Source organism: Metopolophium dirhodum, chromosome 6 (genome assembly GCF_019925205.1).
Source record: "Metopolophium dirhodum isolate CAU chromosome 6, ASM1992520v1, whole genome shotgun sequence".
NCBI classification, from domain to species: Eukaryota; Metazoa; Arthropoda; class Insecta; order Hemiptera; family Aphididae; genus Metopolophium; species Metopolophium dirhodum.
Window position 1 is genome coordinate 3,037,758 of NC_083565.1, and position 26,834 is coordinate 3,064,591.

The 26,834-nt window shown below is 31.3% G+C and overlaps 1 protein-coding gene across 4 annotated transcripts in view; it reads left to right on the forward strand.

Annotated features, from left to right (window-relative positions):
* Positions 1-26,834, forward strand: part of LOC132946375 (uncharacterized) — a 183,490-nt gene that overhangs the window by 51,782 nt on the left and 104,874 nt on the right. For 2 of the 4 annotated variants that reach the window (XM_061016353.1, XM_061016355.1), the window contains one exon: positions 4,544-4,580. The exons of the other annotated variants lie outside the window; for them this stretch is intronic. The gene's annotated coding sequence lies outside the window, so the exon portion shown is untranslated. The remainder of the gene's footprint in view (positions 1-4,543; positions 4,581-26,834) is intronic. 4 annotated transcript variants of the gene reach the window in all.

Here is a 26,834-nt window from a genome sequence, read left to right on the forward strand (position 1 = left end):
GGCGAAATCCTATATTATACTATAATATGTAGGTACGCTCGTTTCGCGTTATTGTTGTTATCATTATAATCATTATTATTATTATTATTATGATTATGATTAGTATTATTGTAAGTTGTAGTGCAGTGTATGTATTATGCGGTGTAGGTATATAGTATAATAATAATATGTGCGTAGGATTGGGTTCTGGTTTTTCGTTTTGTTTTATTTCGCCGTTTTCATTCGCCACCCTCGGTCCTCATAAAATATTACTATCGCCCGCGTTCCTCCGTCCTTCGTGTGTATATAATATATGTATATGTTGTTTATGAAAAACCGGAAAATTTTCGAAAAAAAAAACAAAACTAGCGCGAGCGTAGTATTCCCGTTGCTCACAGCCGCACGCACACACGTCACCTCCGCCACTACCACACCACTATGATCGCGGTCTGCGGTGGTAGTGTAACGGGACATGATAAATCGCACGCCTCCGGTCACGCTATACCATACATACATTATAATATATATATATATATATATACGCTTTCCTCCCGTCACCTCCAACCACGACCTCCAACCCCTCCTCCAGCACACCCTTCGTTTACACGTTCGAGGGTATATAATACCTGTACACATGCCTCGTCGCCGTCGTCGTCATCGTCGTCGTAGTTGTCGTAATAGGTGTGCGGAAATTTAAATATACGCCAAGCGCGCACACACACACATTTATATTGTATTGTAATATATTATTATTATACGGTGAGTGACCGTAATATTCATCATCGTACAGTCGTGGTTGTAGTCCGAAGTGATTGCGTGCGACCAATTGCAGCGGCAGCGGCCTCGTACCCATACGATAATATATATAAATTTAATATTATAATCCAATATTATAATATGTATACCTATTATATTTTAATATTATGTAAGTATATACCGTTGGCGGCCGACCGCGCGTGCAAATACGTGTTTATTTGGCCTGGCGACTTTTTAACGATTAAGACATTATGCGGGCGTGTCCGACCCCACACACACACACGCACACACACATATACAGGGGTATATGTATAATAATGTAATATATGACCGCTTGCCGTGAGCGATCTATCTTGCTTGATTACCGTTTAATTTAACAGCGCACGGATAAAAACCAACCCCGTAGCACGCTCGCGTCCAGGTATAGGTACTTCCCCAACCACCTACCCCAAGGCTGACCCGGAATCATCGGGAAAAGGTTAAGTATATAACAACAACACGGCAGATAAGGTATCTCTCTCTCTCTCTTTCTCTAGCTGCGTTTGGTGATTATCGTATAAATTGCGCCCGAATCGCGTTTCACGATTATTGCATAAAAGCCACCGGAATTATAATGGGTATTAGAGGTGGGTGGAAGTACCTACGCGCCGAGGCCAATCTACATACGACACGCGTTAATATATTTTATACCTAAATATATTGTAGTATATTATTATTATTATTATTCCGTGTACAGTATTATGTTATAATATTGTACAACACTATTATATGGGTGTATACAAATTACGCGAAAAAAATACACGCATGAACTACACGGACATGCCGCACTAAACGATTGGTCAAAGGCGCCGTTATCGTGTGGAAATGAGTTAAGAATAAAAAAAAAATAAAACTGTTTTGCCGTTTAAGTACGGTCTTATCATTGCAGTATGATGATGTGTGGTGGACGACTGGAAAGTGTGCCGCGAGTGTAGTCGAACATTATGACTTTCGACATAAAACCGAAAGAGATTGTTTAAGATTCGGCCGGGCTTGTCTAGCTGCAGTTCAGACTCCAAGTAATTTTCCTTTTTCGATTAGATTTGTGACTTCGACCCGCTCCCTGCATCACCTGCCGTTTCCTATTTTTCGAATGAATTGATTTTCTCAACTTATATAATATACTCCGGTCCAATCTTTATGTCACGACTCACGGACCGTCTCGACGAGTTCGAACTGTTGAAAAGTTTTCCGGTACGAATGAAAAATAATATGCAGATGGCCAATAGTGTGCAAACCACGGCTTTAGTATAAATAATTAAATTCAATGAAAATGTTTGATGCAATTACTTTAATTATCAGTCTATTTAAAAAGCGTTAGTCAGCTAAAAGGTTACCTAATTATGATTTTTTTTAAATTTATTTTATTGTTTATAAACGTAAATACAAAATATATAAATTTGAAATAAATGGTTTTTAAAAATTGTAGTTGTTGGTGTCTAGAATAAATGGTTCTAGCTTATTGCTAATCTATTTCCCCTGGACAGTTATCAAACTCTAACCAAAAATTAAAAACAAACTATTCATTTCGCTCATTGGTTAATAATTTTAATATAATATAAATGAAAATGTTTGATTTTTAATCTGTGTTTGCGTAGTTTAATTGTAAATGATTTATGTTTGATAAAAGTGTATTTAGTTAATATTTTTAAACAGTTGATCACTAATTTCATGTTGCAAAAAAATAAAATGGTTAATTAGTGGTTCACTAAAATGTAATCAACCTTTGAAAAATGAGTCCTAAACTAAATCAGATATAACAATAGTAGGTACCTACATCAATATTGCAATAAAATGTAATTTAGTAATAGATGACAAAGTAACTACACTTCTTATTAACGAATAGTAATAATGATCGTCTAATGTATTTGTAGTTCTTTAAATATTCATTTTTAACCGTTTTTAATAATAATTATGACACATTAAAACAGGTGTATATTCTAGTTGGTAACAAAAGTTAACCAAGACTTAATGATGAAAAATTATTAGCTGACATATCAGATTATATCACATTAATTCAAACAAATCTCATTATTCTCGGGAAGTCGGGACTATAAAAAATATATACAAAAATAACGTCTGAACGTCTGATACACATTTATTGTTAAAAAGCATTTAAAGTACAAAACAGTCTCGTGGGGATTGCAATAGTTATCGTTTAGGTAAAAGCTTCCATAATATACAAGTGGAAAAAGTTCATCGCCTCGACAAAACAAATGCTATCTGAAAATCTAGTTTTAGTTCGTCGGAAATGTATTGTATTTCAATATTCTTCGTCGTTTCTTACTGTTTTCAATAATAATCGGAACAGAAAAGAAAAAAAAATACCATTGGTTTTTTCTATGTTTCCATATTTTTTACCGTTATCAAATTCAAATGAGGTTCTCCAAAAAAGAAATTTAATATATATATCAACATTTTTGACTCGTATATATGTGATATACTATATTTTATGTATATAAGATCGACCCGACCTTATATTCGAAAACTTCTAGTCAGTCGCAGATAAGGAAACTATTTTTCTAGATGGCAATAGGACATTAAATTTACCATGTCATATTATTATTTATTTTATCTGTCAAAATGTGGTTATAGAAGTAATAACCGTATGAAGAATTCCAATTTACAATGTAATAAGTCTGCAGCTTTAAACAAAAACGTTTTTAGTCAGCTATCCTAAATGCGTATTCCATATTATTATATTATTTTATTACTATTTAATCTTTTGATTCTCTATAATATGGTACATAGCTCTTCGTCGATGTCTGATTGGAGTGTTATCGATGCAAGTAATATATAATTGTATAACAAAAGGTCGTAACTAATATATGGGCGATTCGCCACAAGCATACTCACTAGCTGCCATTTAATCGATCAATAGTTAATTTATTCAAATAAACTTGAATTATTTTAAATTGTATGTATACTCAAATACCACGGGTTCACGTACGTAGATTTGTGTATAATCTGTTATCTACATATTTTAAAAATGTAGATGTTAATAAAATATAAATCGAAATAATGCATACGATTATTTTATTAAACATTAATACTAAGGATAATAATCCATTATAATAGGCTTAGATGATAAAAGCTATTTTAAAATTATACTCAGTTATTACAATTTTAAAATTATTGTAAGAATTGTTGAAGTAAGTATACCCATAATATTATACGTCTTGTTAATTACTAGAATGAAATAAAATATTGTATATTTTTTATATTTTATGTAAAGCTATAATTAATGACTATTATACTTAATACATAAAGCTAATATTAATAGCTCAGAAATAACTCGTTTAAATTTCAATTTCGATACGTCAACATGTTAAACATGTAATATTTAGTTAAGGCGGTTTTTTTACGATAACACGATAATGGCCCAGATAATGGATTACACACACTAAGGTTCATTTACTACTCACACAATGACAAATATTTGTCAATAATATTTTTGCACAATTTCCTAAATTTTACTACTTAAAATATTCTATACTCCAACAGCCTTAACAACTTACAGGCTTACAGTAATCTTTAAATCAGAATTGTATTAAATACATTATGATAGAGCGCTGATCATAATAATGGCAAACCACACTTACAGTATTTATTATAATATACGTGTGTAAGATATTGCATTAACTATAATATTATATGAATTATTACAATTTAAAATTTAAACTTGCATAAAAAGATTTTATTTTATCTTTTGATGGCAAACGTTGTATGGCATTTAAAACTAATAACTATGTTTTTATTTTATTTTTAGATCCTTTTCAAGAACTGTGGAGTGAAATATTTGTGAGGTGAGTTTATGCAATACAAGAGTACATAAACATCATTAAGTAATTATGCAAAGACAAAATATTTTTTAATATAGATGACAATTAAAAATGTTGTTCACCAACGAGATGTATTGAAGTAGGCAATGTGCGTGATTATATTTCTTGAGCATAATATGATGATATTAAAAATGGCATATTACAGCAAAAATGGAAATATCCATTATGCAATATGTATGGTAGTACATATTTAATATATATATATTATATAGTATAATAATGTTAAGTATTATGCGTGTAACGTAGGTATATTTTTATTGAACCATTGAAAATAAGTAGGTGTATACCTACAATTGAGATTTTTTCACAACTTTTCTAATTGTTACGTTATATTTTTATATTTTATTAAAATATAATATGAATACCACGTACGAAATCGTGCACATGACATGATAATAATAATTTTATATTATTATTCACGATTTAAATCGAAACGTAGCCACTATAAGTTGAATTTATTTAAAAACATGTCTACTCTTAATATTCATAACAACAAGATTCGTATATTACATACTGTTTTTCAAATTATTGGTACTTTGGTAGGTACCTACTACTGGATATCGTCGATTACCTATCGCGGAACACTATTTCTGTATTTACGGTGATGCATAATATCCAATAACCTCGGTCGCGTATACCTCCGAAATTATGGCATCCGAGATATCCTGCGACTTTCGGCTGGAAGCGTATAAATAATATATATAGGTACCTATACACACAGTTGCATAATATTTTACTCGCACGCGTGGATCTGCCGCACACGGCATTATTTGTTTCAATAGTACACGGGAATTCGCAATAAAACGTTGATTTTTAGCAATTTGTATAATATTTTTTTCCGCGATTTTTATCGCTCGTGCACAGATGGTACGCCCCGGACGAAAATGAAAACGCACCGGTATACGAACAACGCACCGGGTGACGGTGGGTATGGATTTTTGGTTCGGCGGTTATAATATGGTGGCATAGGTGGCGGCGATGACGCCGACCCAGATTGCGCTTTGCCAAAGGATATTTTATTGCCCTCGTCCCCGGATCTGGCAAGGCGACAGATTCCCAAATCATTTTTTTCCCGTTCCGGATGGCTGTAGCGGTATTAGATAAAAAAAAATAATATAATAAGTTATTTATCAATATTGCGTCTGTCTGGTCGACTGTATTTATTTATAGCATACCTATCTATCAGCAGAGCTGATATTATATGTACCAGGTACTTACGCGTAATTAGTTAATTATATCCACTGATCTTATCCATTATAAATCATCTGCGGTCACCACAAAATATAATATAATATAGTGTTGTCGTGCGCAAACGAAACAATATGATTTTTTCCGGCAATGTCCAGATATAAATGTCGTTTCCAATACATATCTAATACATTTAAATTTACAATGATATTGAGGAGACGTATTAAAGAGAACAGACCTTTAGTTTACTATGTTTATTATGGTTTGACAAACGTAAAACCCTGAAATAAACGATGATAAGGAATATAACGAACATAAAAACTGAATAGTACCATAGCATCACTTTGTGATCCCGTTTAGGTGCAGACAAATTATGCGGAAATCTGATTCGACAAAGTCAGTCGTTGGAATATATTGTCTTCAGTCATCTAAAGTCTAAACGAAAAAAAGTCGAAACGTATTTACTTTTCACGGTTAAAATTAAGTGTACATAAATAATTTACAATCAAACATTCCAGATGTTCTTTTTTATTGGGTTACCGATAATACAGTCCACAAACGTATAATGAACGAAAATCATAGCTTTAAATTGACCTAACTGTTAAATGTAGTACCTACGTATAAATAATACGTAGATTGACAAACTTTTAACGTTTATAAGTACACAATATTAATAACTATTTAAAATTAAAACACTCTAAACTTTATTTAAAAAGTAGCGTTGACTTTGTATATAAAGATAAACATACTATATTCTACATATAATTATATAATACCTTTGTTGTTGAAGCCCTAATAAATTTATAAAAAAAAAAAATCATATAATATAATAAATATTTTTTTAATATAAAATTTATATTTTTACTCTTTATAAATGAATAGCAAAATCGCAAGTTTAATTTCTAAACTTTAAATGAAACGTTTATTTTGAACCTTTAATAAGGATTATTTTGAGAGTTGAAACAAAATTATTTTAAAATAAAATCTATTCTAAAACTGTGCGGAAGAAAACTTTATTGCTATTCGACATTCATGACAACGTGTAATCTAAAAACTATTTTATGTCGACATTCGTTTAAAAACTTATTCTATTTGTATGGGTCTTATTGAATCATTATTATATAATAGAAATAATAGTTATAATATAAACTATATAATATATGCATAACGCTAAGTTTAAAAATATTTTGTACACAATAGTAACGAGTATAATTGTTGTCGGATGAAATAGTATGTCCAATTGATTTACATATAATTATAATGATTAGGTAGGTAATTCAAAGTTAAGAGCTTAATGTTCAAACGTACTTACGTGTTTTGCAAACGACTATTTATTCGGATACCATTGCAAATAAATAAATATATATATATATATTATTCTGTACTACCTACCTCTACTACGGTAGATATCTGCAGGTCTGACCGGGACCGGCATTAAGTGTCCGGAACGGAATAGAAATGGGGCCTATTTGGTAAAATAAGTCCTGGCAGGCACTCCGACGCGGGAAACTTGAGCGTGGTCTCCCAAACATATATCCTCCAACTGAATTATACCCGAGGGTTTTCTCTTCCATCAGACTCTTATTTTTTTCTCTTTTCCAATTCTTTATACAACAAAAAATGGTCCGTTTAGACAATATACGCATGACCTGTATACTAAACTCACGTTTTCATTTATTTAGATAAAATTTTCGACTGACGTAATACCTACGCAAAATAAAATATTAACATTACAATAATATAGAACCAGTAGGATCATTGACGCAACTAGGGAGATGCAAAAGGGTTTTTAGCACCCCAAAGTTCTAATTTAGCACCCCTTGATTTTTTAGGTTTAATAATGATATTATTATAGTGAAATACCATAAATTTTATGTTTGTAAGATATGAAATATTATAGCACCTCACGTTTTAGAGGTCTAGTTGTGCCTATGAGTAGAATGCATATTATGTAAAGACCATAAAATATTTTTCGTTAAATTAAAATATTTTTATTATTCTATATTATCGCGATTGCCTAATTAATTATAACTATCATCAATATTATACATATTACATAATAGTATTATAGTTTATAAGTTTATAACGCAATTATATTATGTTATTTGGTATGAGCGAATGATAATTATACTGATCGCAGTATGGCAATATCCTTACAACAATAAATTATTGAAACCTAATGATCCTAAAGTTTTCAGTGAATATAATACAAGACAAAGGACGAATGACTAGTGAAAGTGAATAAAATAATTACGTTATAAATTTATATGGATGAACTACGTTTGATTGTGCTAATTTCATTCGGTAAACGATAATAGAAAATATAATAATACAGTATTCTTGCGTTGAGTGCATACGATATTGTTAATGAGCTTTAGCCAATTTATGTTTGTATAGACATACTTCCTGATTAAATCTGAATAATTAAATACGCTCTCATTTCAAGAGAGCCGTCGGGAAAATAACTCTAAACTCTCCCTATATATTTAATCTTAGGTTAACAAGTTTATTACGAGTTTAATAGCTTTATATTAGCCGACATAAACTGATTAGTTAAAGAAAAATCTGAACTATATCACTAGGTATTATTGTTATTATCGTAAACTTAGTATTTTTAGAGTACAAATAAAAATCCAGAAATTTGAAACGAAAAAACAACATGCGATGTGAACGAATTCATTCCCAGAGATCGTCTTGCCCGATCATAATCTGGTGTTTCTCTGTTTTCTCTGGTCAACACACGTTCTGTAAACGATGGCCATTAACGTCTTTCGAAAATATAGAACGGTCGTTGGGTGGAAGAGAAGGGTGATTGTATGTGTAAGTGCAATTGTGTGTCGAAAGTAATCGTGTATGGAAGTATAAAGCTGTATCCGCCGGAGAGAAGATTGCGAAGGATTGGGTGGGGGTGACTAGTGGAGAAATGGTGGAGTGTGGCGCAAAACGACACACAGAGAGCTTGTGGAATCGATAAAGTCATAAAATAAGTTCAACACCACGGATGGTTGGAAGAGAGTAAAGGAAAAGAGGTAGTGAACTTCGAGGAGACGAGAGGCAGGATGGTGTTGTCCGGGAAGGGGGATAGTACCCTCGGGGGTGGTGGGGCCAGGGATAAAATCTGACCGTTACGTTCTTATCGATGGTAGAAGGGAGCGTCGGGTGGTGGTTAGTGGGGGAGGAGGTGAGATGAGAGAGATGGTGCATGAAACAAATTCGTGCGAAATCCGGCTTTTGCTACTTATTCTACTGCGCTCTCTTTCTTTCTTTCTCACTCGTATTTTCTCACTTTGTTGAATCTGTATAATGTATATATATATATATATATGTGTGTGTGTGTGTGTGTGTGTGTGTGTGGAGAGTATGTTTTTTTGTATGTGGTAGGTCTTGCGCGCCACTGTGTCCCGATGAATTATTTGCCCCGAGAGAGTTTTCATAATAATAACAAAAACACAAAAGATCTTCTTATTCCGTGCACAGACATTGGTGTACGAATATCCTCATATCTTTAGTTTCAAGAATGAAAACGTTGATTAAAACCCATAACTTTACAGATATAGGTGACACGAAATCGAGAAATAAGAATATTGCAAACACTGTAATAACACTTTTAAAGGTAAAGACGAACGTTGATGTTTATTTCTCTAGATGTGAGCAGGGATACCGGATAATAATATTATAACTTACATAAGAATGTAGAGATACGGTGGTACATTGAGTATATTATGTACCTATTTGTTTACAAAAAATAAATAAATACTAAACAAGACATGATGTAGATCTACTTTTGTTTCGCACTATAAAATTACCTATAAAAACATAAATATAAATTATTTACATGGTGTCATCGTTATTCGTTATACAATATCGTTATATTAATACATCAGAGACGAATAATAAATCGATTTTATTTACGTAATATAATAGGTATTTTTGTATATTCGGATATAACTGATTTAAAGCTGAACGTGGTAGTTATAAAAAAAAAATTAAAAATTAAGAAACTATTATCACAATAATTATTTAGCTTTTAGATTGTGGCCAAGACGAACAAATCGGATCCATAGTATCTGCTGTTTACGTAACCAAATGTATCTTCTCAAAAGAATGTGCTTTCATCTATTGTATTGACGATATAAAGATTACGTTTACAAATTGTTTATCAAGATTATTGAATTGAATACAACCTTGAATAACAGGCAATACTAGTTTGCAAATTTATGTCTAAAAATCAACGAAGAAAACATACAGTATAAGTCTAATAATAATATAAGCAATTTGATGTCCAACTAGCATATTATAATCAGTAATTAATATAATATTAATTTTGATTTCAAATATTACTTACATTATAAACAAAATCCGTTCATTTTAGACGAGTGTAAAATTTGTATTTTCAAAAAGATAATTAAATACTAACGAGCTTTATTCACCAAAAGCACAAAATAATGATTTTTTTCTTCAAATATTATTTGGAAACAAATAAAAATTTGTTCTAGAACTTAAGTAACTATATCTTTATACTTTAAAATATAGTTCTATTTAAAATACGAATTATTTAAAACAATTCACAAAAAGTTACATTTAATTTAATTTGTTTTGTTTATTTACTCTTAATTAAAAGGTACTCATATTCGTGTTATGCAAGATAATTATCTCAATATTCTATGTTTAAATTAAAACCTACCAATTTTCATTTACCAATATTGAAACGCGGTATTATTATTATTATTATTATTATTATTATTTAATCTCCCATTAAATTTAAATTGCAGTTTTAATCGTAGCAATATTGTGAAATGTAAATTAAAAATTGTATACCACGTTGTTAAATATGTTTTTATTCAAGTGTAAAATATTCCAAATTTACATAATAATTATGATTTAAACTTTAGGTCGGTATTTTATGTTGATAAATATTCAATATTGACCTGCCTATTAAGCCCATACCAATTACACAAAATATTTATAGTTTTACTATATGTAATAAGAGCACAGCCGAGAGTTGCACATAATAAGAATAAAATATTTGTTTTGAAATAGTACACAATATGACGACTAAGCACATTTGAATAACATCCAAACGTTATTATTTACGCAATTTCGAGTCTTATTAAACCCCATGCAGATGAACTATAAATGCGATGGACATATTTAATTTTATATTTGATAGATTCTCGATCAAAAATACAAACAAGCTTTTATACCACATATTATATTGCTTTTATGGCGAATAAGTAAAAAGAAAAAAATACATAATAATTTGAAAGCCAAATAGAGATCAATATGTGCGTACAATAATAATAATATATTCCATTCGGTTATTCAATATTTATGTTATTTACAATATTTCGGTAGACCATGTACTGTGTTTACAATCAGGCAAGATTCGAATCGGAGTGGGTAATATTTTCCATTAGATATCAAAACCAGAATAATAAAATTGCGAAAATTACATTTTTTTTCCTTCTGGCGGAAGAGAATGAAAAAAGAAAATCAAACGCACCATACATTCAAAAAAATAAAAATAATTATACGAATATTTTTTATCCATTGTATAGAAATCACTGCGTATTCAACATTAAAGTTATCCTCTAGTGCTTTATAAGTTATTAGAAAAACAAATGAAGCAAAACGGTACACATATTATGATAATATTTAATACTCAGCAATAACGTAATGCTCGTATATTATCATTACTATTTTAGTTCGATTAGGCCTAGTTATCTTTTTTTTTTATATCAAAATAGTCCTTAAGTCCGTTGCGTATTGGTTTTTCAATGATGTGTTTGTCATCGCATTTTGGAGTGGAAAATATTCTTCGATATTCAATCTAGTTTTTACTTTAAATGGTCTGAAAAAACTGTAAATTCCGACAAAAATAGCGGAAATAATAATGTATACAACAATGATGTCTTGGAAGAAATTGATTAATAAAGTTATTTTTTGTTTGAGATTCAAAAAAAAAATTATTTGGACTTAAGATTTTCATCAAATACTTAAATTTCTATAATGTTCTAGACATGATTTATCTATTTCATCTGTTTTCGAACAATAATCATAGATATTTGAATTTTTTTATTTCTTATTATATATTTTTCTTTTTATGTTAATTCAATATTTGTTTTTTTGGGAAAAAACTCTTGGAAATCATATACAGGGCTCAAGAATTTTACTTATATTAATATTTAAAACTAAATAAAATACTGATTAATGTCACAATATTTTTTACAAGAGTTCTAATTTCAATTTAATTGTATGACATCGGATATTTACAAAAATATCTGCGATACAATACATTACGCCTATTGAATATATAATATTATGTTATGACTTTATGAGTGGGAACGACGACGCGATAATATCCGTAATTTACGTTAACTGTTATAAATCTTTAGTGATAAACGTATTTAACATCCAAAGAGCTTTGCTCGCCCTGTTTTTACTATGATAATTTAATATCTTGTACTCGATCACTGGATATTGTTTAATAATAATATGTACGCGTGTGCTGTGCTCGTAAATAGTTTTTGTAAGAAACGCCTACCATGTTTTCAGAAAATACGTCGATTGGGGTTTTTCTCGTTGGATTTATTATTATGTTGGTATGGCTTCTTTTTCCGTGCGATTAATGTGACGTTAAAACTCCTCCATCACATTATATAGTTTGATTAAAATATTATTACGAATCATGTATACTTTCGAATAGAACATTAATTTTTGACATCGATTGTCGTAGAAAGTGTGACTTTGTATGCTCGCAATAACTCTTGTCGAAATAACTGAAGTGCTTAAGACGACTTAAGAGTGATGTGCGTCGCATAATTTCAGAAACGTCTGGGATAAATGTGTCTTGTCCCAAAGTAAATGATTTAAATAATTGGTTAAAAAGCGTGGTCCGTTTTTGTCTGCAATTATTATTCGTTTTACATGGGTAACATAATAATATAATGAGTAGCACGGCGTAATATATAGGCAAAACAGGTACATATGAGAACGGTGTTCCGGTTAGAATGTCGTTTTTTGTTCTCTTTGTTATTTAATATAATAATTATATAATGCTTGAAAGGAGTCAAATTAATTCGTATACTAACGATTTGTCAGCATAATTATTATTGTAACCTTATTGTTAGTAATTCTTTTATTCTTTTATTATTTTTATTAATTTAAAGTTACACAGAGTTGCTTGTCTAAATGTAATATAGTGGTACAAATGTACAATCGTAATATAATAAATAGTTAATTAATTATAACGTGTGTAATAGTAATAATAATATAATAACAGGTTATTTAATAGTACCCTAATAGTGATTAACATTTGTGTCTTTTTTTAATATTTGAGTAGGTATGTAAATAAAATTTTTTTTAATTTTAAGAGATTATCATAGGGGCCTGTCCACGTTTGAATAGACAGAAGGTAGGTTTGTTGTTTATATAGTATAAACTCCCGCTGCTTCTTATTTTATTTTATCAAAAAAGTTGTTGAAAGTATATCAATATAATATGTATAGTTTAATTGGTAGCTTGACGTCGATGTATAGTGCTTCGTTCCGTACTAACCAGGAAGTATTTGAAATTATTCTTAATATTTTTGATTGGAACGCTTGAATTGTATTCATAATAATTTGTTTTGACTCAATCACCCCAAAAATAGCGCTGCGTATACCTAGCCAGGCCCGGCTCAAGGGGTAGGCAACCTAGGCCCACGCCTAGGGCGGCACTTAAGCTGCACTTTAGTAAGAGGGCGGCATTTTCAAAATACTGATAATATTCTATTGTTAAGTGTGGCAAAATTTGATTTTGTCTAGTTCACTATTTTCGCTTGAGTCGGTCCTGTACCTAGCAATAGGGACGAACAATTTGTTTAATTACTTCAAGAGGGTTGCCGATTCATTGAGGGATATATAGCATTTTGAGCCGCTGACAATGTTGCTACTATTTTGACGAAATATCGAATTTCAATTTAATTTTTATCCAGAAAAACTCCTAGATATTTTATAGTTTATAATATTTTATAGACATTTATGACCAAATTATGGATTCTTGAACACTGTCCTTATACAATATTATACTATAGTCAATATTTGAGAGTATTATAATATACTATGATGTACTTTTAATAATACAATATCCGCTTCGGACTTATATAAGTGAGTCGACACAATCGGAGGCACTTGGGGTTAGTCGGGCAATCACCGGACTCTAATTATACAGTTGTGTGATAGTCCAGTTTATATAGTACAAATAATGGGGAGGGGGAGCCAGCCGTCGTCGATACAAACTTAGTAAAGCGGTATCCCGACAGCGAACCTGGCTCGATAAGGACAACTTAGTTGAGTGCCTTGTCAGATGAGGTGGTGGCCCCTGAAAAGGGCCGTTTTCTTGATGTGATGTCGGAGACCGTTGGTTCTTCATCACTGCGTCGATACCAGTCGTTAGACGGTAGTCGATGAACGGACGATGTTCGTTACCGTGGAGCGGCGGTGTCGTCGTTGGACTGCAGGTCGACACAGGTTTTATTGCCATCGAGCGGTAGCCTCGTGGATAATCGACGATCGGCTGACGTTGGTAGCCGGGGAGCGGCGTGGTCGTCGTCGGACTGCACGTCGGCGAAGATGTTACACCGTAGGGCGGTGGCCTCGTAGATGTTCAGCGGTTGGACGATGCTTGCAGCCGTGGAGCGGCGTTGTCGTCGTCGGACTGCAGGTCTGTTGAGTGGTCCGGGTCCTTCTTCTGTCTGGAACTTTTATTGAAGTTGTTGGCTGTTGACAGTTTGAAGGGTTGAGATGGACGGACTAGATTGCTTTGCTTTGGGAGGGGCGGCTATGCCGTTTACTATTCCAGGCTTGTGCCTCTACTAGTGGATGGATTTTGGGGTTGATTGGTAGGTTCAGTTATGTTAGTCAGTCCAATTTAATGGGTATAGTTTGAGTAAACGTTTGGTGGTTGGAGGGGAGTGGGTTTTACCTAAGAGGCGGATATGATCGTATTCGGAAAAAGAGTTTTTGTAGAACATTGTTTTTGATTGAGAGCAAATGGAATTTTGAATGGACTAGATTGTCGAGAGTGTCCGATATTTATACCATCTTCGACAATCTAGTCCGGTGCTGGTTGGTCCGCGGGATTTCGTTTGACAGATGAAAATCACACCGTTGTTCGGATATTTCCAATTACAATGTGTGATTTTCATTTGTCACTTTGTCTTGCTTTGCCCTATCATTTTGTTTGGTGGTCTTGAAAAAGACTTTTCTAGTAACAAACATGCCAATACAGCAGCACGGAGGCAGAGGGGCAAGATCGTTTAGCGGAATCGGCTTAAGTATTTACCACCGCTTTTGTACGATTTCGGTGTATGCATCACTCGGTATGAGTGCGTCATGACCAGCATTTGATTTGTTTTCAAAGTCACGATTTCAACATTCAATTGGAACACTGTTTGTATTGTAAATCGTTATACTCCGAATAAACCGCTGTGAATCCAAAACACGCGATGACTATCTTATTTCTATGGTTGGTTTCGTTGTTGTTTTTTTGATGGTATTTCTATAATATGTAATACTTTACTGATGACGGTAATGCGCGTTTCGACTAAAATATACACTCTAACGGGGTGATGTGCACCACACACACACACACATAAACACACATATTAATAATAATAATAATAATAATAACAACTTATTATTAATAATAATAATAATAATAATAATAATAAAAACTTTGAAACGTCCGAGATTAGAAAATAAAAACCTCAGATTGAATTTTGCGAGGATATCCAGACGGCGAAAAAAGTTTCACAGCTTAACCGGTTAAATTGCTCGCATTTAGAACACGACAACTTTAAGGATTCTGTTTATATCTTGGCCTGCGCCGCGTACTCATTTCAGCACGATGAATGAACACTATTAAGGCAAAAAACTTAAGAAGATGCCCGTGCGCCACTCACCCTGTGAAAAATGTGTGCGCTCAAATTCCCATAATGTGTACCTATATATGATGCGCAGATAATATATTATTAGTTATTACTATATAGTATATTGCTAGTAATCGAAGAATGACAAACAACATTATTATTAAAGTCAATTGGTCCGACTAATGTTTTTAATTCTCGGTGGATTTCGCCCCGTTGGCTAATTCCCTCCTTTTTCGATTCAGTAGTTCTTTTCATTAAAAAAAAAACCATCGCCGTCATCATCCAAGGTGATATCAAACGTCATCGGCGATCTCATCACTTTATAATATTATGCCGTAGTTCTCCGAAGCAAAAGGTTATGCATCCTGCAATACATTAAATACAGTAGAATTCGTTTAGTACGCGCCAGTACGGTGGTTAACGCGTTAAAACACACAAAACCTTAAGACACAGTTGATTGCCTGTGTTTATTTGTACAAACAACTTAATTATAATAGATTCCATAATATACAGATGCTGTTACCTACCTGTTAATACAGCAGGTTTCAAAGATTACACTATTCCATTGTAATATTTACTATTACAATAATCATCATTTTATTTTTGTTCATTATATAGTAGTATTAACACTTTATAGCAGGGACTGGAATCTTACCTAAAAGAACTGGTTTTGGAACCAGAACCCTTTGAATATTGGAAACTGGTACCTAAAGGAAACTCTTATTTAAATTAATTTTAATACCGGAACCTCACTGGAACCCTTATTGAAATTAATTTTAAGACAGGTACTTTGACGGACTCGATACTTTTACTTTTATGGAAAGGTTTTGAAGATTAATTTTGGTATCTTATATAAAAGGAGTCGTTTATTAAGTGAAAGTGATGAGTATGCTTTAACATGTTTAGTCATAAATATAAAACCAAAACAGAAAACGAAATTTTTATTTTTTGAGAACCAATAAAAAACCGAAACCGATATTTTTGTTTTTCTAAAAACCAAAAATAAACTGAAATTTTAGTTTTTCTGAGAACAGGGCCGAAACCTAAACAGTAAAAATCATCAAGGTTCCTGTACCTGCTTTATAGTTGGTGGATTGTATTTTTTTTTTTTTTTATTGTTTGTAGGCTGTAATTCAAATGAAGTAAACGAGTCTATTTCAAAATTAGTGCGAAAACATAATAATTGTTTATCAATCTTAAATGTGTATTATTTTTAACAGGTACCTGCATATTGATTTATTGTTTTAAATGTTTTTTACTTTTTTTTAAATATAAATTTACTAAGTATAGGCATACACGTATAAGTATGTAATTTAATTATTTAGTTGTAATTTAATTACCTATATTATAATTTTATATACTATACATAGGGATTATGTACCTATAATATATCTCGTGTTTATAAACACGTTTTTTTTATGTATTGTAAAAACTATTGGTCGATGCGACCAAACTACGCGGCTTCTTTGATGTCAATACAATTACAATTATTGTCGGTTTAAAATGGGCCACCTATGTACAACGTTCCCTGACACGTGTTCGACTTAATTTTAACTCGACACAAATCGTGTGTGTCATACCGTAACAAGCTGAGGGGACGGATGTGTTCTGAAAAAAAAAAACAACCGTCAGCCGTTTGTTTTTAAATGATGTTCGCACAATATGTATGACGTGGAAACAAAAACCCAAGTGCTCTTTGAAACCGAAACTAACGATTTGACATTTCGAATACTTTACAAAACACAGCAGTCATATATTATTATATCATTGCCGTCGAAAAGGTCAGATTTTCCACTTTCGTATAATTTATTTGATTTAGACAGTCCGCAGTTCCGAAACAAGTCTCCAAACGACCAGAGGGTGGTAGGGGTTATTATTGTTATTGGTCATTGTTTAAGCCCGCCGACGAGAGCGAACGCCCCACGGTGACGTCGGAATGCGCGTCGAATGAAAGGGTGAAAAATAGCGTCAGAATTTTGAATTATTCAAACTCATTAGGGGCTCGCCCGAAGCCGTCAGAGGCGAACAGAGAGAATTTGTTTAACATGCACGGTGCATAAAGTCATTGAAAGTGTGACTGTCGCACTCGCTGCTGCTGTGTCTCAAAAAAGGTCAAAAAACCATCAGTCTTGTCATTATAAAATTACTCGACATAAATAGATATTTCATTATGCCGAGTTTATTTGTGCCTCAGTCAAATCCAATTTCAACGGCTTTTAGTAAGCAATCGTTTGTTTCCGAGGTTTGTTTCAAAATATTTTGAAAAATAATTAAATCCACTGGTATATGTTATATGGCCACTTTTATTGGCTCGTTTAGATGTAATTTTAGGGATCTTAGTAGTATGGCATACCGTAGCTCTCATATAGTTTTCAATTCTGAGTATATACGTCGGTAAAAAAAATCTTAAAGATATATATGACTTAGAACTGAAAGTTTTAGCTGAAGAAAAAACTTAGTCGACGATTCGTGCATAACAAACATTTTTTCCGAGAAAATATAAAAAACGACCTTGTTGTTAATATTTCTCAATAAAATGTATGGGAAAAGTCAAGATTCGTGATGTGCCCAAAAAAAAACTGTCGTCATAAAACTAAAGCTAAATTTAAAAGTAAAAACAATAAATAGTTTTTTTTGTAGACACTATGTCTATATACGCTGTACATATTATACTTCACTATATTCTTGTATTTATCATATTTTTTTGTTATTTTTTGAATGAATGCCTTTGTTGCCTTGAATATTTCATGTTTATGCGGTTTGTCTGAGCGTGCTAAATCATTTCTCAAAATGTTATATCTAACAACACCACAGAATATTATAAATCAAAACATAATACAATAATAATATGTTTGTAATATAATTACTACAAAGAGGATACATACCTATGTATCTGTTGTTTCTACAGACACAAGTCGTACATTTAACGTACTAATTTTACATTCAGAATATTTTCAATACGGTTTTGGTGCTTTTAATCTATTATTTAAAAACTATTTTGTTTTAAATTTTATTTTAAAGTGAGCCATAAAATAGTATAATAATATTATACATATTATGTATTATGTATTATGTATTATGTATTATGTATTATACATATTATTATGTACACTAATTGAATAATATAACAATTAAAAAATACTATTGACATAATATTATGATCTGCTTAAGAGTTAATTACAATTTAGAAAAATCGGACTGTTAATATCATAGGTTAATCAATTACGGTAAAATAGTAATTGTAGTCGTTGTGAGAGAACCAAGCACAACTGAACGCGTACATGTATAACGCGTCTTTGTAAATGGTTATTTTTACTATAAGTATTTGAGTATTTCTTCCTCAAATATTATTTTAGTAGCTTTCTACCTTTCTTTATAGAATACCGTTTATCATAATATTGTAGAGTTGAATAACTACAATGACATTGGTTTAGCTTTTAATATTATACGTAGGTATACGAGAGTACGACCATATTATACGATAATATTGTAATATGTTACAGTTGAAAACAAAAATATTATATTTAATTTAATCGAGATCTGGTTAAAAAATAAATTTAAAAGTTCGATATCATAATATAATATAGGGTGCATACCTACCTATCTCGCGTTTCATATAATATTAGTATTCAATTTTGAATGGCGTGATATCCCTAGTAAATTTAACCATAAGGGGTTTTTAGTTCCGATTGTGACTTGGATCAGAATTTGGCCGTTCTCCAGATCCGAAAATGTTACGACTTGCACGTGTCTCGCTAACAAGACGTTCTCTGATGGCGGGCGCGGTATACACGTAGATAGGTACGTACAGCGAGTGTATATCTTATACGTTTAATCCATCCACCTGCGGAGGGGATGATTTTTGTACATTCTCTGGCGAGGAAAGTTTGAACAACAAACGCATAGCTTTAGAAAAACGTACTTCCGGCGAGAAACTCCGGCCAGAGCGATTAACAATTCAGTCACGAGGACGTCTGTATAAGTACTCACCTCTGAGTTCGTACCTCTGAACTGCCGCTGTGGCGTTAATGCAACAATATGATATTAGGGTGGCGTAAGACACGGTTATTGGATAGGGCAGGCACGGGGATCAATGGAAACCTAGAAAACATAATATTATATAATAATATGTACGTGCAGGATTGGAGGAGCCGCATGGGAGTGTAATAAATAAGTATATATAGGCACCAATATAGAATCAATTTGTTTTCATATTTTTTCTCAACATTAAATTAAAATTTGCCTTGTAATAATAATAAAAGACAAACCATCTTTGAATATTAAATTATGTAATAAATTTATTTATTTATTAATATTTGAAATTTCCTTAAGACGCAGTGACGCCCCAAATTAATTTAAAGCGTTAAAAATTACCTATTTGATATACAACTAAGTATAATACTATAATGATACTTAAAATATAATAATATACTCTGAATGTTTACTATGTAATTAAGACTACTTTTAAAAAAATGTCTAAAATGTTTCTGACGGTCAGTTTTTTTTTTTTAGAGAATTAAATAGCTAACGACTTGTATAATATTTTTAACCAATAACGTTGAAATTTGGGATATTTACCATTATATTAAAATAAACCCCTAGGTATGGAGCCAATACATTTTATTAAGATCAAATAATCTAAATTTAAATAACTTAGAACTTAAAAACATTATAATAATATACTTGACATTTAAAAACTACCATTTTTTTTCTAGTTAAAAAAAACTTATCGATCAATTTGAAGTAATAAAATAATAATAATATTTAATTTACATAATTTTAATGAAAATCAGTCAAACTTTATGATTTTTAATACAAACCTATACCATTATTACAGACTAGTCCGTTTAAATTGAAACCAACACCAAATCAAAACTGAACTCAGCAGCAGTGCAGGATTATTATTTGATATTATTGAATGTAATTTATTATAATAAGTATTATTAATCTGCATCCAAAGGTTGGTAGTAATTATAGTTGAATAATTTTTATAATAACTTTAAATAAAATATACATCTATCTAAAGTCACATTTAAATAGCTAAGGTAATAATTGGATATCAATATAGTTTTATATTAAATTTTTGAAAATTTAAATATTTATATTATCAATATCATTAAGAAAGTTGAATTTTTGTAAAAATATATCGATATAATGCCTATTTATATTTTAATTATCATTTGACTAAGTATCATAATTCAATCATATTATTATGTGTTATTCCAATATTTCATACTCTTATTTGGTACTTATTTTTTAGTTTTTACTAATATTAATTATTAGTAATATGAACTGGTATCACAAGTTTATAAAAATAAAAATTAGTGTTATGAATTGTAAGTTTATTATTTTATAGGATTTGTAATAATGGTTTTTCTAGTGTACTGTCCAATGTGTTAACCACATTTCGTGTCAACATAACATATTATAGTTTGTCATTTTATGTTTGCATATTTTATTTATGTGATATTATGCTCCAAACATTCATGTTAGTTATTGCATTTTGTAATATTTTGTAACCAATGCTTTAATAAATTTCAATGGTAAACATTTTAAATTTTTGTTATAACTTTAAAACATAATATTATTTATACTATACATATTTCTCATGAACCCCTGCATACAAATATATATTTAGCAGGGAAATTATTTTATTGAAGAAATAGTTGTTCTAACTGTCACTTGTGACCAGTTACAAATGGCCAAAGTAATCGCGTAGGTTAGGTTAGGTAGGTAATGTATATTATTATATACCTAGCCAGAAACACAATAATTTTAGTGTAACTATCGTAACTTGTAATCAGTTACAACCGATCAAAGAGGTTGCCCATATATGCACGCGTGTATTATATCGCGTTTTACATTTTGCGTTAAAAAGTACAAAACCAAAAAAAAAAAACCGTAGGTATCGACTACCCACCCCCCGTTCGCTGCCGACATAATTATAGATTATTATTAATCGTTCTGCCATGGTATAATATAATATAATATTATTATCATATATTGTGACGTGGCCGAGCTTAAGCATAATACACCGAACATGTACGCCTCAGCAGCCGGTCCGAATTAAAAGCTCGTATTGTACGTAATAAACGTCGGCCGCTCGCGTGTGTGTTATATTTTCCGCCCCGAAACCGTATTTTAGGCGTGTGTCATATACGCGTACTTATATTGTATTTATACACACATATATATGAGTACACCCACACACCCACACCGCCCGTATTGTGTACTTGGCCGGGGACGGAGACCCTTTTATTTTTCCCGCGCGCTTTTAATACCGCTAATTGAATACGGTTTACGGTTCAAGACTCGGGACCGACGACTACAACGACTGCGACGGACAACGGCGACGGCAAACCGTTTGGCGACCAACGTCCCGTGGAAAACGGTTATATGCGACCTTTTTTTTTTTTTTTTTTGATACTTTTTTTACCCGCACAATATAATGTGCGTTCGTTCGTGTGTGTGCAGTTATATAGGTATTATATTATTATAAAGTACCTATACCTATACGTATGTATTATATATATTATGTGTGTGTAATATATGGGATGTAGGTACTTATGTGTAATTAATAAACGACCGAAAAACAAAACGCGAACGCGCGAGGAGGGGACGGACAAAATATATTATAAATAACGCACGACGTGTATATGTGTTTCATATTATAAAAATAATATCGCATAATGGTATCCGCCACTCTGCGCGCATACATATTATATATAGGTATAGGTGGTATACAAATGCGTATATATTATGTTATGATAATATTATTATATTTTTCGAATTGGAACGGACGCGACTCGATGACAATAGGTTTTTTTTCTTTTTTAGATTTACGCGTTTCCCGCGGGGCGACATACCTACTATTATTATTTTTTTTTTCTATATTATATATTACATTAAAATATGATTATATATTATGATATATACCCGCGGTGTTTGTTTGTCAAATTTCACGAATTTCGGGTATACAAATTATATTATATAACTGGTACGAAAACACGTCACGATATCATCGTGGCGGTATATACACCGATATATTATCATATTGCAGTACACACGATAATGCGATATTATATAATATATTATATTATTATATTATATTATTATTATGTACCCTATGCTCTCGGCGGGACACGTATTTATTATTTAAACTTGTTTATTTCGACTACAGTGCGCGCTTGAAGTATACGTTAATTTATGGGAAATGTTTAAGCGCCCGAGGTAGACGTATATTACGTATATATATATAATATATATTATATAGTGTACGTGCACGCGTATTGTATACTACGGTATATTATTATTATTATTGTTATTATTATTGTTGTTGTAATATCTCCTATAATTTATACCGACGATCGTAAGCGAGCGCATATTATTATTTTGGGGTAGATGGTAGGTAGATGGTAGGTAGATGGTAGGTAGGTATATAGGTACATGTTTCGACGTTCTGTGGTCTGCTGCACTGCAGGGACACGCGCGCGTTCTATCGATGGCACAGTGTTTTGCAATCGAATTAAAATTTTATCGGGTATAATATATTATTATTAGGTACTATAATATACACGTGACCGCGTATTGCGACTTGTCCGTGCGTAGAAATGGCGTGGGGGGGGGGGGGGGGGGGGCGGTCAGGCTCGAGGAACTTTGCCCGGCCAAAAGTTTTAGAAATTGTTCATAGCCCCACTCCTGTGTGCAGAAATATACGACGATTATTCATCCCATTCTAACTAAATATTTGCACTTATATTATGTATCTTTCAAATAATATGTTATAGCTAAAATTTCGTTTTTAAATTTAAATTTCTCTGTATTTGTACAGCATCACTCTGCTATAAATCTTTCACTACATCTTATACCTATCGTCTTATACGGATAATATGCAATAAGTGTTTTAAGCCGGAAATAATTCTGAGTCCCTGGAACACCACTTGGAGGTCACCAATAATTTGTTTATAGTCTCTTCAACACTTGATAGTAGGTTATTAATAGTTATTAATTGATTTTACACTTATATAGTTATATGCATGTAAATAAAAAAATATTTTTACAAGCCAAAAAAAAATCACATTCTATAAAGGGTTTTAAATGGGTCGTAGTTTCAAAAAGGTTGTGAATCACTGGTATTCCCATTAATATAATATATTACACCACTAATGACCATTATTGACATCGTATTACATCAAATTGAGTGATATAAAAAATAAATATTTGGCAGTCAACCTCCCTCCCCCCTCAACACAACTTAAACCAAAATCTTAACATAATTATTGTGAGGTGATTACCCGACTGTAGCAATTATTACGATAGTTTAAGATTTCATAAAAAAAGATTTATCAAATTAACCGTTTGAGTTCTGCTACCACGTCGAAAACGATACTTTATATATATATATATACTATATAAGTATTATATATGTATAGAAATTACGGAATTTATAGATTTTTTTTAATGCTATATAAACGGTTATTAATAATACTTCGCACATATTTTCAAAGCAATAAATCAAAATAAATTCATTTTAGTAGCAAAATACTTGGTACTAATCTCCTGGGACTTATATAATCCTTACCAAGTGGGCTGTAATAAATACCAGATTTTCATATTAAAAAAAAATCACAATAAATAACTTCTTGACGTCGTGGGTACAATTACCAAGTTTCGCAAAAAATAACACGCCGCTAGTCTAGTAAAAACACTTTAAGAGTGTAAAAATCGATATTTTAAGGCTTATTTCACGTTATGATTTCATCACTAGTTTCTCATCGCGTACGTACAACATGCTACAGCATCAATTAAATCAAAAAATATTTATTATAAATTAACGGGACAAGCTCCTTAGGTCAGGTTGAAAACACATAACATTATACTTACAGACATACAAAAAAATATTAAAATAATTCAGTCAGTAAATTATTAAAATAAAAAATTAGTATTTATGAAAGTGGTCAAATTACCACTAACCTGCGCAGGACATACACTGTTGTGTAAATAGTTAGTAGAACACACTGTGGAAACTAATTTATTATAAATATATTGTCGGCTCAGAACCAAAAATTGTTTCTAAATAGAATTTTTTTTTTTTTTTGTAACACCTCCAAACCTCAAATTAATTACTTATTTACTGTCTTATATTATATAACTATATATATTTTTTTTTTCTCTCTTCTCTCTCTCTTGTCATTGTTATTCATGTCACAGGGTGTTACCACTGGGTATCTTCCCTAATCTAACTACTCATACCATATTTTACCTTTCATATATCAAATTTACTTATTATACAAAAAGCATGTATAGATTGTAGATTTCTTCAAATAAATAAAAAAAAAAAAAAAAAAAAAATAGAATTTTTTAGAAAATCAGCTTTTTATTCATAAGTATTTATTACCTATAGGTTTAGTTATCACTGCTCTATAATAACCTATATAATCCAAGCTCACAAACAAAATATAACAACCTTGTGGGACCATTGTTTAAATGTTTGTCCAGAACTTATAGGTGCTAAATCAATACAATTTAAACAAACTTGTTATTTAATAGTGACTAAATCGCACCTTTTAGTTCTTAACTGGAAGCGTTGAAACCAAAAGTTTCTATCTACATTTCAAAATAAATGATTAAGAACCAAAAAGTAAATTCAATCTCGGATTCATTGTGTTGCTCATACAATAATAATATCTAATACTATGATAGTACAATATTACCAATTATATAAATTCTAAGAATAATAGTACCTAACATAATATGATTTTGGTTTAACATCACGTTATAATAATTATTGTCACATATTGATTTAGTTTTGACAATTTTCTTTTACCTCATGTTTTTTCTTTGGGCTTGGGATGGCTACCCATTTAGCTACTTACAAGAAAAAACATTTTGGTTGGCTTACAATTTTTAAACTAAGTACCTAGGTATTTATTTTAAAAAACTGCCATTGTTGCTTTATTTATTATTTTGAGGATACCAATACATTGTAGTAAAAACATGAATTTAATTCGGAACAAAAAATCTCTAACTAAGTGAAAAAAAATATGTTAACAACCAAAAGTTCCATCTATACAGAGCTTTTTGGTTCTAAACTAACATTTTTTAACGTTAAGTTTTACTAAATATAAAAAACAAATTTAAAAACTTAACGCAAAACCACTTTGGTTATTTTTATATTTGGATATAATAAATTATAAATTATTATTCATTAGGAAAAAATATAATAAATAATTATTATTGTAGTGTGAAATTTAGAATGTATTGCCCTCCTGAACGATTTGATATAATATTGAGAAAGCACCTTATGGTTCAATATTAGTCCACGAAATTTGTGCATAAATGAGTAGATTTGCCGCACATGGTCGCATCGTTGAATTAGTAAATATAGACGTATACGTCGAAAAAGCGTTATAATACGATTCCATACAAAAGAACAATATTCAAAATTTACAACCAAAAGAAACTCTAAAGTTTTTTCTTTACTTTAAGTACTACGCTATATTTTTTTTTCGGTTAAAATGATTTCTTTAACCCGTTTATTATTATAGTGCACTACCATGATATATATTATGAAATAAAGTGGTAGAATAAAGTGACTAATCCGCCGTTTTAAACCGCAGTAAATCTTCACGAGACACACTGCGAAATTTAAATAGCGCATTTTATTTATGATTTTCAACTTCAAAATAATATGATATACGTATTATACATCGCTAGTTTTTAATTTAAGTATAAAAAATATCCGTACGGTTTTTTTCGGTTTAAATACGCCATAACGATATTATTTAATTGTCATAATTGATTGGTCGACGGTCCGAGTTTATATTTTTCAATCCTCCAGAAATTATTTTGATATCTGTGCAATTGGCGATTGAAATATAATACATATCGGACTACCACCGCGCGGCAGTTTTTTTATTTCTGGTGTACTTACTCCCAAGCTTTATAAATAATACTGTAAACGTAATAAAGTTGTCATAAAAAAAATGCGTTTTATCTGCCCTGCAAGAATAGCGATCACGCAATACCAATTTAACGCGAACCGTTGGAAAATTGTTCTACGAGATATCAAATGCCATAAACAGCATGCACAATGTATAGGTATGCGGGATTTTAATACG